General features: G+C 42.0%; 1 protein-coding gene across 6 annotated transcripts in view; it reads right to left on the bottom strand.

The window, feature by feature from the left end:
* Positions 1-15,555, bottom strand: part of VSNL1 (visinin like 1) — a 93,977-nt gene that overhangs the window by 53,988 nt on the left and 24,434 nt on the right. The gene's annotated exons all lie outside the window — the stretch shown is intronic.

Raw genomic sequence — 15,555 nt, 5'->3', positions numbered from 1 at the left:
ATCTCTTCTGATATGACACCCACATTAGCAGCTACTCCTCACAGGTACAAGCCTGTGGACAGACAGGCTGGTAAAGTACACCATTAGATGTTCCACTGGGAGGAAGCTACCTGAGAATCCACACACTTGATCTCAAAAAACGATGAAACCAAAAGGGAAAAACAAATGCAATTTTTATATACCTGTATATTTACACATATGTATATACCTGTAAGTATATGTATATTTATATATTTACTGCATAGTTGATAAACAATACATGGTTTATATTTCATCACTGTTAACTCTGGAGATATCTACTACATTTGTTATATATATTTTGTATACACATTTAAAAAACTAAACACAAAACATACAGAAACAAAAAATATGCATATGCGTAGAGAAAAATACTGTGATTTCATTACTATTCATGTTGGCCCTTTGAGGTATTTCCAGGTCCTTTGGCCTTTTACCAAACCTGTCCTTTGAGATATCTTTTGAGAAACCATTTTCTTAAACTTTTTCCCAATTCTACTACAGCTTGTTTCATGACAGGAGATGTCTTTCAGTTATTTTTTTATCAGATGACAGACAGTACTTAACTTGTCCTGTAGAGAACTGCAAAGTGATGAATAATTTCTTTCATGAGCCAAGCTTAGCATTTCCATTTTTATCTCCCAGTACAGCATCTATCTCTAATGACAGCACCACATTGAATGCATCGATTTCTAGTCCATAACACCACCCATTCCTCATATTAATCTATTGTTTTTGGCATCTTTCCCTATTTTGAAGGAGAAGCTTCTTTCTCCTCGGAAGAACACAGTTTGCTTTGTCCTAATGAATCAATATATTTATATAACTTCCTTCATGGGAACCTCTCTTGAGCAGGAGCAAAGTTAACCATTCCTCCTGGTCTGTGTGTGGCCAAGACACGGTGCCACACTACCGGTGGCACCAGGCCTCTGCCTGACCCACCTCCTGGTCCCTGTCCCCTTTGGCCCTGGTGTTGCCCTGTCTGTCCTCACCCCTTCCAGCCCCCAGCCCACCAGAACAACGAGGGCTGGCAGCAAACACCTTTGCCAAGACTGCACATGACTTGGGTGCACAAACATCCTTAAGACTGAGAAGGAAGGTGTCTTTCATTGCAGCATTCAGCTGGTACAAAGTTGAGAAATTCATAGACTCATAGAATCATTTCAGTTGGATGAGATCTTCAGGATCATCGAGTCCAACCATAACCTAACTCTAGAACTAAACCATGTCCCTAAGAACCTCGTGTAAACGCTTTTTAAACACCTCCAGGGATGGTGACTCCACCGCTTCCCTGGGCAGCCTGTTCCAATGCCTGACAACCCTTTCCGGGAAGAATTTTTTCCTAATATCCAATCTAAACCTCCCCTGGCACAACTTGAGGCCATTTCCTCTCATCCTGTCACTTGCTACTTGGGAGGAGAGACCAACACCCTCCATGCTACAACCTCCTTTCAGGTAGTTGTAGACAGCTATAAGGTCTCCCCTCAGCCTCCTTTTCTCCAGGCTGAACAGCCCCAGTTCACTCAACCGCTCCTCATCAGACTTGTGCTCCAGACCTCTGAGCAGCTTCATCGCCCTCCTCTGCACTCTCTCTAGTACCTCAATGTCCTTATGATGAGGGGCCCAAAACTGAACACAGTATTCAAGGTCAGTCATCAGAAAGTACAAAATGCTACATCCCACGGCACTAGAAACTCCAGCCAGAAATGCTTCAACACCTTCAGGACACGGCTGTTAGAGAAGTGCATGGTGCTGCGCACAGATGTAACTGGAGGTGGAAGTGGGCCACCAATTCTTAGGGTGCTTCCAGCAAGCTGATCCTCCTTTCTCAGGCTCTGCACATCCCTCCTCTACCAAGGCTGCAAGTTGCTGCTGAGCTTGCTCACTCGAGGCCCTGCATCTTGTCCGAACTACAAGAACCTGCTGCAAGGACTCACACAGCTGTTAATTAAGGGCAGCACACTGCTTGCTCTAAACTCACTTTGAAGGTTTGCCAAGATCTCATTTTGGTAAACTTAGCACAAATGTGGCAGAGTTCAACCTCTCAGTTAATTGCCACAGGCCTAATTGCACATGCAGATGTCCCAGAAATTAGCCATTTTGACTAAACGACGGGTTTGCAATTTATAGTATTTAGAACAATTGTCCCAGCCTTTTCTTTGTAAATTCCCCTATTCTCATGTACGACATTGACCTAATTTGGCATAATCTGAATTTAAATCCCGTAGAGACTGAAGTATACTAATAGTTATTTCTCTAGCTCCAACTCAGATGGCTTTTAAGTGAAACAACAGACTGTTTTATTTGTTTTAATCTTTAAGCAGCCTGTTTATTTCCCCCTTTTCTCTTCTCTCTTTTGAACTGTGTTACCCTTTGCAGTTGTGCTTTTCTTAAGACCCAGGAGACCCTTAAAGATTCTCAGCAACTATAGTAACAACCTTAAGTAGCTGCATAAGGCATCTTCTGGTTCTCTTAATTTATCCAAGTGTGCTTTTACTTGACTCTTTTCACCTGGATTCTTATACCCATTAATATTTAACTCAAGGACACTTACACACACACAAAAAAAGCATCTTCAATGGGTAAAGACTGGGTGGTTTTAAATGACAAATTTTATGCAATAGCAACTTTTCTGTATTTATTGTGTTAGCTTTACAGGTCTTGGACCTGGCACCACACAGAGATGGAAGCAGAGAGAACTGTGAATCTGAGCACCATCCTCCAAAGCTAGCTATGTTGTTTTCAGTAATGCGGATGTAACACTACAGAAAATGGAGCGTGTCTGCACATATGTGAGAATACATGAGTGAAGAGCCACACAAATATACCCACAAATAACCCTTTCTATCATCAGATTTGGAGAAACAAGACACCAGTTTTCTGGCTCTGTGATACAGGTCCCCAGTTTTGGTCAGCTGCTTGTTCTGCCACCGGTTGTCCAATAAGTCCCAAACACCTTCCAGACATCCCTGATGTACCTCACCATATAATGTTTTCTAGTAAATGAAAAACACAGCTGACATCTTGATAAACACTTCGAGTAACTATTTGTTCCACAAAACCAAGGCAGTATTTGAGGAAGGTATAATTTGGGCCTGCTGGGTTCTGTTCACTTTATTTGCTGCTCCAGTGCATGATCTGTCAGGCTCTGTTTGAGACAAGGGACTGAACAAGCTGACCAAGCCAGGCACAAAGCCTTCCTGTACCTAGAGGCACAAATTCTTCTCGTTTTAAAGTTCTTTTCTTATAGAATTGAATTACAATCTGCAAGAAAGCTCAAGAGTCTCATATAATTATCAAATATAAACTCACACTTCTGGCTCTGGGAGATCTGGCTTATTTGGGAATAAAAACTCAAATACATAGATTATCTAGTTAATCATATTCTAACATCTTCTAGAGTTTCATTGAATCTCTTATTATTATTGAAAAAGTACAATCACCCATTAGCAATGAGTATGCCCCTGCCAACACATTTAATTTTCTAAAATGAAAACTATTTTTAATTAACTTATAATCATGGTTTCCCAAACATGCTTTTTCCTTGTGAAAATCTATGAATATACATTAGGAAAAGACAGGAGAGAACAGCTGCACAATCACTAAGTTTTCAAGAGAAGAAAAGGTCACTCTGCAAGCATTTATTTGTTTAGTAATTTTTTTTCTTTTAAACTATAATTTGCTTCCAACTCTTGTGCTTCCAGCCATGCAATGTGACAATCCAAGCACTGTTATTCATCTTCTGTTGTGTTTTCTGATTGGCAAAAATCATGAAAGGCGAAATGAAAACCCACAATGCAACAAAAAAAGCAATATGCCTTGACTCCAAACCATTGTGGGAAAGAGATTCGCAGTAAACAAAGAACCAGGTCCATGGGTGCCACTGAGGATTAGTAAAGGTGTCAAGTGTTTTCCCAATGAAATTACTCTGGCAGGAGAATGCTTATTAATATTAGCAAGGGCAGCACAACCCAGATTAGAGGTCAAGAAAAACACTAAAACTCTACTCTTGTGCCACAAGTAGTAACAGCAATGAAAGCTGAGATTGAAAACCCATCTTGGCTGAAATGCTGCAAAGAGGCGGTCAGCCACCCAGAGAAACAAGCTTTTCAGAAATGCTTAGCATAGTAGTACTTCAATACTTCATTAAGTAACACCTTAATTGCTGCTTTTACAGGTTCATGGGAGGGTCAGGTCTAAAAGGCAGAATGTTATTAAACAAGCAGTCCCCAGCTTGAAGCGGTCCAGGCTGTGCCAGCAGCAGGCAGGGACAGTGTGAGGATGTATTTACCTGCTCTTTGCCCCGCTGGACCTCAGGAGGTCCCGGCCAGCCCTGGAGCAAGGAAAGGGCTGCAGCAGCAGCTGCGGGTTGCTCTGAAATGACTCAGCAGCACGGCTTAGCAAACTGATTTGATATGATTTACTGGGGGCTTTGGAGGTAACAGGCATTAAGTCACATGCAGGAAGAAGAATACAGTTCCTCAGTTTTAAGACCATAACTGGTTTTAAAACAGTTTTTTTCCCAGTTTCTCTCTTTCGTTAGATAACTATCCTGCAATGCTATCACGTGTCCCACACATGCTTGTGCTGTTTCAAAAGCTCTCCGCTCTCCACATGATCATCATCCAAACCTCCTGGCCACTGGCAAGGTTTTTTCCCTGGAATATTTTACAGCAATTCCTGCATAGGTTTATCAGGTCTGCCTCTACTTGGCTTGCCAGTACTAAACTGCAAGTGGGAGCACAGTTTTATAAACCAAAATTTTATTAAAGACCTAAGAAGAAGGAAAAAAGAAAAAAGTTAGTGATTTACGACTTACAGAAGCTTGTTTGTTGTTTAACAATTTCAAAACACCCCCAAACTGTTCCTATGACAGCTCCTTTCCCACCTGCTTCCTCTTTGCCCTCCTCTCTGTTCCCCTTTGGCCTCTTTGGCAAGTGTTCAATGTTCAAAGGGACCAAGTGCAAACAAATGTAATTCTGGCTGTCTCTTCCTAACAAAGGGTAAACTGGTGCTGCTGAAGATCTCATATTTATGCTGAAAAAGGACTCAGATTCCTTTGAGGAGACACGACCAGCAACATCCAACCATGCCCCTAAAAACCCAGCTGTGTGTCATTTTGCTTGCTGTCTTCAAACCCAGCTATATAAAACCATTTTATTTTAAAGTTGCGTCAGAAAAATGTTGCCAGCAGGTTGCTGGAGGTGATTCTTCCCCTTTGCTCAGGACGGGTGAGACATATCTGGAACACTGAGACCAGTGCTGGGCTCCCCACACCAGACAGATGTGGACACACTGGAGTGAGTCCAGCAAAGGGCCATGAAGGTGATGAAGGGATTGGCTCATCTGTTATACAAGGGAAGGCTGAGAGAGGTGGGGTGTTCAGCCTGGAGAAAAGGCGGCTCAGGGGGTCTTATCAATGTGTTTCTAAGTACCCAATGGGGGGAACAAAACTGGCAGAGCCAGCATCCTCTCAGGGGTGCCCAGAGAGACAAGAGGCAATGGACACAAACTGAAATTCAGGAAATTCTGTCTGAATGTAAGAAAATACTTTTACTATGCAGGTGATCCAACAATGGAAGAGGTTACCCAGATAAGTTGTGAAGCCTTCATCCTTGAACATACTCAAAATCCAACTGGACACTGCACCTCCAGATAACCCTGCTTGGGCAGGAGGTTGGGCTGGAGCATCTCCAGAGGCCCCTCCAGCCTCAGTGATTCTGTGACTCCGTGAAACAGTTGGAGGGAAATGGGGCAGTCATGCTACTTAACTTTTGGTACCCACAGTAGCTGCCTGGTTTCACTAATTTGCTTCCATGGGTAGCTGAGAGAAAAAGGGTTCATCCAGAGGATTGTTTGGAGAAGATTGCAGACACCTCCCTCCCCGCAGTGACTCCAGGAGTGCAGGGAGATTCACCTTATGTCCCTGGGCACAGGCACCTAACTGAACAGGGCTACCCCAACTTATCTCAGCGTATTTTGGCTGCTTTGACACCTGTCCACGTTCGCACTCTTGTTTTCTCAGTAATCCTGCATGAGATGAAGGGGTTAGTCAACCAACATCTCTGCACCCTCATGAGGTCTGTGCATTAAATGAGTTCACTTGTATGGTGCATATTTTTCTTGCTCTTCCCTGGCTCTGGGAAATGGGAATGAATTTGTGGACTATGCCAGAAGCAAATGAGAACGCTCGCTTTGCCAGCTCAGCTGTGCTGGCAGGCACTCATTAGGCTGGAAGGAAAGCTGTGCTCCATCCCCACCCCTCTGCCCACTCCCAGCCCACACGCTCCCACAGGAACGTGCTGACTCCTGGGGACTACATGTGAAATTCAGGCATTGAGCAAGCAAGGGTGGTGGGTGTCTTTGTAATCTTCGATACAATGCAAATCTATACACAGTACATTAAACACTGTATAGACTCCAACATACATACCTATATAGGGGTAACAAAACCCAAAACAATTAAATGGTGGGGAAAGCAAATAATTATGTGTATATTCTACAATAACAGAATAATTTCAATATTATTTTTGAGCAGGTTATCAAATTTCCAGCTGTGTGCTGATAATAACTCCTGACAATTCCCAGCCTTGTTCACTTCTCCTCATGCCACTTCTGACACTGCCTTTTCAGACTTGACTTGGGGAAAAATTAATTTTGTCTTTTACCATCAAATCAGAGTAAGATAATAAGAAATAAAATGAAGTCTTACAAGCACTTTCCCCCCACCTCTCCCTTCTTCCCAGACTCAACTTCAGTCCCAATTTCTCTACCTCCTTCCCCCAAGTGGTGCAGGTGGATGGGGAATGGAGGTTGTGGTCAGTTCATCACACCTTGTCTCTGCCGTTCCTTCCTCCTCACACTCTTCCCCTGCTCCAGTGTCCTCCATGAACTGCTCCAGTGTGGGTCCTTTCCATGGAGACACAAATCCTGCCAGCAAACCTGCTCTGGTGGGGCTCCTCTCTCCACGGGGCCACAGGTCCTGCCAGGACCCTGCTCCAGCGTGGGCTTCCCACGGTGTCACAGCCTCCTTTGGGCATCCACCTGCTCTGGTGTGGGGTTCTCCCTGGGCTGCAGGTGGATCTCTGCTCCACTGTGGGCCTCCATGACTGCAGGGGGACAGCCGGCCTCACCATGGTCTGCACCATGGCCTGCAGGAGAATCTCTTGCTCTGGTGCCTGGAGCAACTTTTACCCTCTCTTCTTCACTGGCCTTGGTGTCTGCAGAGTTGTTTCTCTTACATATTTTCACTCCTCCCTCTGGCTACATCTGTGCAGGTTTTCTCCCCCTTCTTAAACATGTTACCCGAGAGGTGCTACCACTGGCACTGATGGGCTCAGCCTTGGCCAGCAGTGGTGTGTCTTGGAGCCAGCTGGCATTGGCTCTACCAAACAAGCTTCCAGCAGCTTCTCACAGAAGCCACCCATGTAGCCCACCACTACCAAACCCTTGCCATGCAAACCCAATACAGATATCTTAAACCTTTTGAAAAAGGGGTCAGCCATCTTAGAAGGAACTAGCGATGACAGCAGTTGTCTTTCTCCCTTCACTGTTTCTCCTGTAAGCCAGACAGCTAGATCCTCTTCTGTGACCAGGAACCTCTACTTCATGATGGACACCGCAACATGGCGTGGCATCTGCAGCTCTCCAAAATCCCTAGGGGTAAAAGACTCCCTCACATGGCTCAGTCTCATCCTCCACCTCCTCTCTCAAAACCCACGGATCCCAACACACAGCAGCTCCGTGCCTGCACTTTGCCAGCAAGGAAGAAGGGCTGTGACAACGTGTCGGAGATGAAAGCAATTCATCTCCAGGCAAGGAGCACCACCCCAGACACGGACAGAGGCACCAGTCACGGTGAAAGCCAAACAGGGCCAGGCAATGCTGAGCACTGTGGACCTGCTCCAGCTGACCCTGCTCTGAGCAGAACCTTGCACTACAGAGTCCTCAGAGGTCCCTGCCAACCTCCAATGGTTCTGTGACTCGAGAACTATGGATATCCTTTCAGTAGTAATTTTGTGATAAATTGATTATCAGGTATAGGTAGAGCTAATATAATTTCATGATAGAGGTATATTGTCCACCAGTGACCTCTGGAATGTGTTCTTCTCCCTACTCAGAAGCAAAACTCACCCTGAACTATCAGCTTTCTCGTTCATGCAACATAGAAGGCTCTCTTCTGAGATTTTAATCAAACTCATTTTAAGCAATCAAACTCCCATCCCAAAACAATGGAAAGTCCATCAGCGAAAAATAAGAATTTGTGTTTGCGTACCATCATACTGAAGTTAGAAGCAGTCATAATCTACTGCTGATAACATGAACCTCAAACTAAGGGTGAAACAAACAGGCTAGGTTCTGATTTATGTTGCACTACAGCAAAAACTGTAATAAATCCAGTGATTTCAGATTACTTTACTGGCTTTATCAAAGATCAGATTCAGGCTTGCGATCTCTCCGTGTAAAAGAAATGGGGAAAAATAGCGAGTAATGACATTAAGGAATGCAATTATCCAATGGAATTAAATAATAAATGGAGAGAAGAGGTTTAAGAAAAAGAAGAGAGATACATTTTAAAATTTTATTTGAAATGAGATGGCTATTCAATTAGATTCAAGCAATAAAAAAAACATTTGAAAGGGTAAAATCTGTGCAGGAGGATGCTCTAACATAACAACTGGTATGTAGAGCATTTTTTTCTCTAGGTTAATTTATTTCATTAAAAGTGTGGATTTGTTTTCTGTTCAGTATGGAATAAACCAAAGTTTTCTACATTTTCAACATGAAAATCAAGGGCAATACCAGGCTCACCAGTGGCTCCACTGTTGCTGCACCCCTGTGGGTCACAGTAGGACTCTATTCAGAGCCTGATGCTGAAGGTGGCAGCTTGTGTATAAAATGACCTGCAGACATGTGCTCTGAAGTACATCACAGGGTCTTATTTCTGCTCCTTCTTCTCATCTGGACTGGGGAATTGCTTATGGATATGCCGTAGCTGGCTTCCCTCCTTTGTAAATGGACATGGGAGGAGATACATAGCATAAAGCAAAGACTCATCTAGGTTGTTCAACAAGACACGAGTGCTCAAAAGAGCTTCCAGGCTCTATCACTCAGCTTTAGACTTGGAGAGACAAGGACAAAATCCCTCTTTTGTTTGCTCTTTCTGTTTCTTTTCAGACCAAATGGAGTGTCTGTATTTCTACAGAAAGCTTATGCTTTGGATGATCAGTGATCCCTAACAAAATTTTTACTTCCTCCTTAATTCCATCATTTGGTTTTGTTGCATGTCGTAACACAAACTTGGGGTTTTTGTTGGTTTGTTTTGTTTTTTTTCATGTCCACTTCTTCTCCAATATTTCGACAGAATTTGGTGACTTATATGTTCTAGAGAATTCCGTGATTAATTTCTGAAGAGAACAATATGCTTGTTAATGCTGACTGTCAGACAAGCATGTAAGTACATCTGTTGCCATAGTTTCATTTTGCGATTGGCCCAGCTTCTATCAGCTGTGGTGATCAGTCTGTAACAAGGTGGTATGAGTTGAGGAAGGCACCTCATTTTTCAATAGTGAAACGAGTTATTTTCTTCACTGGTCTATTCTCCTCAATTTTGTCCTTGTCAATAACAATCTTAAAATGCATGCAGTACATTTACTGGACTTTTTTTTAATAATTCTTATGCTGAATACTGTTCCAATCACCTGAGTGATGGTTAGTCTGATTATCTGGAATGCTCCAACATCAGAGCTTTGATTGCTGTGACAAGCTTGTTACACGCTTTATACCACATATTAACAGTTTTGATTGCTTTCTCCAAGGTTTTATTCTAGAATATGGTTTCCAATAGGCTTTCCCTCATGAGATGCCGATATGTCAAGAGAGAAACCCATAACCTCCTGGACATCACTAGTTCAGACTGGCTACTGGAACAAGTTATGCATTGGCGCTGCTGATCACTTTCCAAGCCTTGTTTCTCTTGTTTATGCAATTTTACACATTTCAGAGATCTATCCACTAATCAGTATCGCACATCAGTATCTGGGACAGCTGCTGCAATCTTTTCCTTTTTGGAAGAAGCTTCACAAGGCATGCCTGAAGACGACAGCTTCCCTGAGTGGGTTCATGTAATCTTCTGCAACCATGGGACAACATTTATGTAGACTGTAAACATTCATCTAGTTTCATTTTGACAAACTAGACCAACATTTCTTCTGCCTGAGATACAGAATTTTAGTCTATTTGTAGAGACTAGTGTTAATTAAAATGCTGCTTTTCTTTGAGAGAAACACTACTGATGGTTCATATATGCACCGAATTTTCTTTCTTAGTTTCTGTTTGTTTTTAAACAAATACTGATTTATTCTGTTGTAATTGCCTAGAAATGAAAGTAATACATGCTTTCTCTACACTTATATTACAGTGGGTCTTCTTATATGCTATCAGTTTGCTTTATCGGTAGTTTGAAATGCAACTATACCCTTATGTTTGACACGTGCAAAGCCAAATTCTCTAAGTTGGTATGCTTACCAAGAGTTACTTTTACTGCTCCCCTTCCAGCCTCATTTTAGTTTGGGTTTGAATCCAATATACGTGTTTTTCGGACCGCACCACTGACTCATAATTCATTGGGCTCCACTTAATGGTACAGGCTTCACTCTTCATTTATAGCCATAGTCCTCATCACAGCTCTTAAACAATACTACCCTACTTCCCTGAAAAGGTGGATTAATCGCATCGAACGTTAGCTGTTTAAATAGTCAGCCATCTTTGGTCCCCCTGCAGCCAATGGAGATGCCCAGAAATTTCAGTGTGATTCAGCCCATGCAGAGAGAGATGCCTGAAAGAGGCAGGATGAATACATGCATACTTATTTTAAGACAGGATGAATCACCTTCTACAAGTGCCTCTTTCTTTCTGCTCATTGTAGAGGCAGCCTTGTAAACTTGCTCAGATCTGAAACTGGATTTCTACATACTTAAAGTGAATTAAGAAAAATCCTACCTTGCTCATTGACAGTGGATAACCTAGAATCAAAACACCGTTCCTGATGTCATCAGAATAACACAGATCCGCTGAGGCTGATTGTTATTCCTATGTATCAGAACCTGTGTTCAAGTGTAATTAATGCCACTGCAAGTACAACATGCTGGTCTACCAAACAGAGGCAGTCTTTCCAAAACTGCTATTTACTTCCATCAAAGCAGTGGAAAAATTAACTCTTTTCCACCCTTTTACAGCCCCTGCAAAACCAAAATAGTTTTAAGTATCTGGATTGTAAAGATTGGGCTGCTCAAAATTGTTTCATCGTACCCTCATAATTCCCTGCTTCTTCCTTAGTATAGTCATTAGCCAAGTAAAGTCTCGGCATCAAGGAGTAAGAAGAACATTTATTATTATAAAATACACTATTTTTATAAGAAAGCTCTCTGTGACCATCTAAATGCTGTATTAAAGTTTAGTCTTCTCCAGCTCATTTCTAGTATTCATCTCTCTATTCACCACAGTCGTGTCTGGCAGTGCAAGGTGCTGCCTCATGGCTGTGGATTCACCGGGAGAGGCAGGTACGGTGAGCACGGTACAGCCTCCTCCAGTCTCTGCTGGATAACAGCAGCAGGATCAGTGCCAAGGTTGTTTCCACTCTGTTCTCTACTCAGAAAGCAGCATCAGGGTCTCCTTTTTGTCTTGTTCATGCTCCTGTGTGCTGCGATGACAACTGTGACTGACAAAAGATGGAGTAAAACTCTGAGCAGGGGTATCAGCGTATGGTCTATAAACAGTGTCGTGGTAACTGAAAAAAATATAAGCTAATGCATAAATTTTTTGCTTCCATCCAATTTCTACATGAAAAAGGAATGTTTAAGACTCTGGAGTTAGCTTGCTTTTCCACATGCATCTATGACAGCTGTGAATGAGTGGATTTCAACTGCTGATTTTGACCTACGTGCTAAACAACTACATTACTAAAAGCCACATGGTTGTATTATGACAGATACTAACAGAAGTGGTTAGCAAGAAAGCAGATTACAGCTTTTTATTTTACTAAAAACCTTTCAAAGTCAAAACGAAGTGTTTATATCATTGTGGGTAGTGATCCATTGGTGCAAAGCCTGCCCCAAATTCATTATAAACCAATCATCAGAACTATCCCTTGTGACTGCTTCAGATGGAGCATGATTAAATGCAGAGGAAATACATTACTGAGAAGATGAATCATAATTCTGCAGGAAGAAATCAATGGCTTTACACTTTTGAGTTGGACATTGAGGGGCAGTCGAAATGTTACTCATACAAGCAAGTGAGCGAATGAATCACGTAAACAGCTTGAACAGGAAAAATATACTTTAAATTTGACTGGTAGCAGCGCTATCAAAGAAACACATAAGAAAACCTGAACATGATGTCGCAGAATCACAAAACGGATTTTCATAAGGTAGAATTTTCAATTAAAAATTCCTTTCTCACACTACTATGAAATCCAAAGTTTTTCCATCACTTTTGATTTTTATATTTTGGAATAAATAACAGTTGTACTCAGAGTGGCTTGACGGCTCATTTGAAATAACATTTTAGTTCCTTCAGTGCAGTTCTAAGCAGGCAGGTTGGCAACCATGTCACAGCAACAAGAGGACAAGATGCCCCAGCCAGTGTCGGTCAGGGTGACTCCAGCCACTCCAGTCAGCACAGCTGCGCAGACACAGGGTGTCCGGCTGGTCACTGTGTTCGTACCTGCCAGCCCCACGGGGCTTTTCAGATGGCACTAGACACCTCTGCCTAAGCAGCCAAATCAGTTCAATGAGTTCTTGCCCACCTAACAGCTAACTTGAGCCCAACAAGCCAGCTAAGAGCCGAAGTGCCCTGTTTTGCCGACAGAGAAAAGACCTAAATTGATTCATCAAGTTTATATCTATAGGCTTTCCCTCTGGAGTCCATGAAAAATGCCTGATTTCCCTTACTCCCCATGTATGCTGGGACAGCTTTGTTATGCACCTGCAGGTTAGGTGGGAAGTAAGGTTTTTCTAATCTAGCTTAACACGCTGATGTTGAGGTGCTGGCCTTGACTAGTATCATTGATGGACATGGGAGCAAAAGTTCAAGGCTGGGAAAGTGGGAAACTGACCTGGTCCCACCAGGACTGAAATTAGAAGTATTCCTTGTGCTTCCTCCTTTAGGAGTTGCACTTTCCAGAGCTGCCAATCCAACTTCTGTCATAAAGCACACGATCAATTAAAAATGTAAAAATGGCTTTAATGCAGATTAAGAACATGAGTTCTTCAGTACAGATCATCTATGTTACATGGGCAAACCCAGCATCAATAAAAATGCACATAACCATTACCTAGTATTTGAAAATACTATAGCTATTTGACACCACTATAGCTATTTGAAAGAAGACTGAGAGATAATACAGATGAGTCTCACAAACTCTTCTTCTTCAAAAGAATGACAGAGCTCCTAGCAAGGTTATATGTTGAGGGAAAAAAAGAATGCATTCTGACATTAATATTGATAGAAACTGCAAAATGAGCAAAAAGGACAAAGTAAAAGGAAAGCTGGCTGTCTCTGAGGAGACTCTATGTCCCCAGTACAGGAGTCTCATTATTATTTCATTACCTTAATGGCAATCCTCTAAGCCTCATGTATGTCCTTCATAACAAAAAAAATTAATTACAAACATAAACCAGAAAATCTCAGATAAGCATTAATTGAAAGCTGTTGGCCATTTCTTCTAGTTTTGACTTCATTTACATAGTAGAAGAGTTTTGAGAGACAGCAAGGTAAAACATGGAGCTTTTCATAAGTTGCAAGTATGAATCACAGCATATCGTCTTCCTGCTAAAAGATAAGCCAGAGGGAGGCAGGGAGAGAGAGGAAACCTCCCATGCTAAAGGACTGCACAATTTTGTAGTTTCATACATTAAAAATAATTGGAATCATTTCTTCCAACTGTTGTTCCATGAGAGGTCTACTGAAACAAATTTTATAACAACCGATTATTCTAGCTGTGTTAATAAAACTGATATACTCGCTTAGCTTAATCTGTGTGTGTGTGCACACAAGCTTTTTTCTTTGTGAAATAATAAATGATAGAGAGTAAGAGAGACAGTCTAAATTTCAGTAGTATTTACCACGGACAAGAATAGTAAAATCTACACTGAAGAAAGAGGAGGAAACAGAGATCTATACAACATGTCACACATTTGTAGTGCCACAGCATCCACAACAACTTCAGTGCCTCAACCTGCAAAGGACAACACACAAGGTAAAGTCTATTGTTTGTTTGTTTGTTTTTTACTTTAAAATCTTGTTTTTCAGATTACTTTCTAAAATGCTGGTTTTCTAGGACATGTAGTTCAGGAGTTAGCTTTTTGGTGATGATAGAAAAAGGTGAGAAAAAAAAATGCTAGCAATATTTTTTATTTGGACATCCATGCATGTAGAATTCCTTCGGCAAAGCACATGGGAAGCTGTAAAAAAGGAACAGCTCTGGGACCCGCCATAGCAATGCGTCCAACAAAACAGAGAAAAGCAATGGAAATGCAGATAAAAATATGAAAGAAAACAAATGAAAGCTATATCAACATTCAAAGTATTATGATTATGAAATCCACGGGAAATACTGTCTGAATTCCTTGAGTTTGTCATCCACCAGGATAAAGCAATTGATTGAGGTTGCTAAGCACAGACAAGCTGACTCAGAAATCTTTTCAAAGGTCTCAAAATTACAAATCTAAAATATCAGCCTGCAGTTCCAGCAAGTTGTCTAGGAAAATAAAATTTTGTTCTGATTTACTGCTCACCTCTGGAAGATAAGTACCCCCTGGGAAATCTACTTTTGAAAACCCAGCAAGAAAAAGACATTATTATAGGCTATGAATCCTGGAAAGCATGAGGTATGATTCTAATTCCCAAGGGGCAGGATGTTTTTCCCTGACTTAGGGCTGCCTGCTGCTGAATTGTCCCTGGGAACAGCTGAGGCCCGTGGACCTGAAATACCAAATACTGGATGGAAAAGCAAAAATAACCATAAAAAGACAGTTCCATTTTAAAGCAGAGTTGCACTTTCTGAGACAACCTTGAGGGTCTTGCTGAAGTCTACGAGGGAGCATCTCTCCAAGTCGAGGGGGAATTGTTGGAGGCAACGGGGAAGGCGGAGCAGGCTGGACAGCATTCACAGGGCTGTGCCCTTCACAGGCACTGCTGCTCCCAAGGGACAGGAAACGGCCGCGGGTGAAATACTTTTATTCCCAACCACAATACATTCTATGATTCTGCGATTCTATGATACCAAGCAGCTGCAAATGCATTGACAGCCACCCTGGGCTATTTCAGTCTGTAAAATCTGGAAAGCTAGAAATATCAAACACTGCTTTCCTTGGCATTACCTCATGATTACTTCACTGATGGTTGGAGAATGTGGATGTGAAAGGGTTTATGATGAAAAATGGTTGTTGCCCTCTCTAATGAATCCACAGGCTTTAAGGATGATAAAATTGCTTTCATATTTCTTATACTTCTGCAATAAAGCACACAAATTAA

The sequence above is a fragment of the Patagioenas fasciata genome, chromosome 3 (assembly GCF_037038585.1).
Source record: "Patagioenas fasciata isolate bPatFas1 chromosome 3, bPatFas1.hap1, whole genome shotgun sequence".
Classification (NCBI taxonomy): Eukaryota; Metazoa; Chordata; class Aves; order Columbiformes; family Columbidae; genus Patagioenas; species Patagioenas fasciata.
This window is presented reverse-complemented; position numbering and strand designations above follow the sequence as displayed.